At 57.2% G+C, this 2,049-nt stretch overlaps 1 protein-coding gene across 1 annotated transcript in view; it reads right to left on the bottom strand.

Annotated features, from left to right (window-relative positions):
• Top1mt (DNA topoisomerase I mitochondrial) overlaps positions 1–1,651 on the bottom strand; it is a 28,031-nt gene extending 26,380 nt beyond the window's left edge. Inside the window, exon 1 of the mRNA XM_023723951.1 lies at positions 1,527–1,651. The gene's annotated coding sequence lies outside the window, so the exon portion shown is untranslated. The remainder of the gene's footprint in view (positions 1–1,526) is intronic.
• Positions 1,652–2,049: the final 398 nt, after the last annotated feature.

Below are 2,049 nucleotides of genomic sequence, written 5' to 3'. Positions count from 1 at the left end.
GTGCTGGGGGATTGAACCGCGGTTCCTGTGTTTTTGCTTAGCTTAGCTTGTACTAAGTAGGTGCGTTAGACCACTGAGCCATCTCACCAGCCCCTCAAACTCTCAATGATCCCCCTGCCTCAGCCTCCTGAGAGCTGGGTTACAGCCATTTGCCACCACGCCTGGCCACCCCTCACTTTTCAAATAAATTTTTGGCATCATTTCAATTTTTGCCTTGTCACATTTAATTCTCTGAGGCAAGAAAGACCTGGATATGTTTAATTGGTGGCCATTTCTAAAAGAAACTACCTGATAACGGGAGGAGGGGCCCATTGAATCCAAAGATCTTCATGGGTCAGAGACAGTGCTGTTGATCTCACGGTTTTTTGTGGGTTTTTGTTTGTTTTGTTGAATTTAGGACAGTTACAGGGTGTACAGGGTCTCACTGCGTAGATCAGACTCGTAGTGATCCTCCTGTTTACAACCTCCCAAGTGCTAGGATTACAGGCACGCGCCATCACGCCCAGTCTCAATCGCGCCTCAGCACGCACTGGGGCCTGCAGGGCAGGCCTCGGGATCAAACTCCCAGCCCCTGCGTCTGCCTAAGCAAGCGCTTTAATCTGCTGAGCTATTTGGCCCGCCGCTCTCACGGGTTCTATGGTGTTAAACATCTCTGCCCACCTTATGCCAGCACACCAGGCTGGCACCAACAGCAAGTGCCATTAAACGTTAAACTAAGATACTTTCTCATGGATCCACCAAGGAGTCATCCCGGCCCCGGGGTGTGAGAAAATGCTAAGAGCATTGTCTCTCTAAACTGACAGGACCGCTTTTCACTAAAGCCACTGGGTAGATCTGCCGGCACCCCATTCCCCAGACAAGGACGCTGAAGTTGCTGGCCTGCACTTTTAGAGGGAAGGTCACCATCTGGGACCACCACCCAGGCCAGCGGGACTGCAGCACGACCCTGCCTCCTCACCCACTCCCTGAGGCCCTGAGCTCCTCACGCCATAGTGACACCACGCACAGAAAGGGCCGTCACCATAGGACACCACCCTCGGAGCCCTAAGTGACAGCCAGTTAATTCTACTGGCCTTAAGGATGCCTGAGGCAACCTCCCCGTGCAGGCAGTGAGACTGGCAATTGGAAGAGGAGGACTTCAGTCACATTCCCAGAGCCAATAACAGGCCAGCAAACTAGAAGGGCGCGCCGGGGTGTGCGCTTCGGCCCCAGGTAGGGAACGCAGGCAGGGCCAGAGAATCGCGGGGAACTGGAAACCCGAGAATCCAGACTCGAGGCCAGTTCTAAACCAAACAAACAGAACAGAGAGACCTAGGCATTGCCGCAGGGATGCGCGGGGAGCGCAGGGCCTGTCACTCTGGGCAGGACAGGCTTCCGAGATTCTGCAAGTCACTACCATGTGGTGTGGGGCGACTGCCCTTCGGGTTACCCGAGATTTTGGTGTGGTGACCGCAAAGCGAGTGACACTCCCGCAGGGTAGTACAGATTCGCACTCAGCTCTAATATGGTCCACGTGCCCGCCTTACCCAGTTCGGCCAGCCTTCGGATCGGTCCCGGAGGCCCAGCGGCACGAAATGGGCCCGAGCCTCCAGCGAACCGCCCTGTGAAGCCCCAGCAGCGCGCCTGCCTTCATCCGCTTGTCTGAAAGCGAGGCCGCCGGCCCGCCCCAGCCCCGCCTACCCTCCCCCGGAACCCGCCCACCCCTCCCCGGAACCGACTTACGCCCCACCCCCATCCAGGACCCACCTACAGTCAGAGTCCCGCCTCAGGGATAGCTAGCGCCAGGGCCTCCGCCCTGCCCCTGTGTCCCAGCACCTATCCAGGGCAGCGAGCGCACCTGGCAGGTCCCTTCCAAGCAGCGGGAAGGGGACGCCACCTGTTCAGAGGGCCCTATCTCATTACCTAACTCAGGGTACCTAAGGGTAGCAAAACGTAAGGAATGCCGGCACTTTTCCATTGGGACACAACCGGCAGATGGCCCCTGTCCGGCCCAGTACCGTCTCCTGGGGTGACTGAACAGATTCAGTGCAAGTCCTGCAGAACAGCCTT

Source organism: Octodon degus, unplaced genomic scaffold (assembly GCF_000260255.1).
Source record: "Octodon degus isolate 3935 unplaced genomic scaffold, OctDeg1.0 scaffold00104, whole genome shotgun sequence".
NCBI classification, from domain to species: domain Eukaryota; kingdom Metazoa; phylum Chordata; class Mammalia; order Rodentia; family Octodontidae; genus Octodon; species Octodon degus.
The sequence above is the reverse complement of the archived record's forward strand: the minus strand, read 5'-3'. Positions and strand labels throughout refer to the sequence as shown.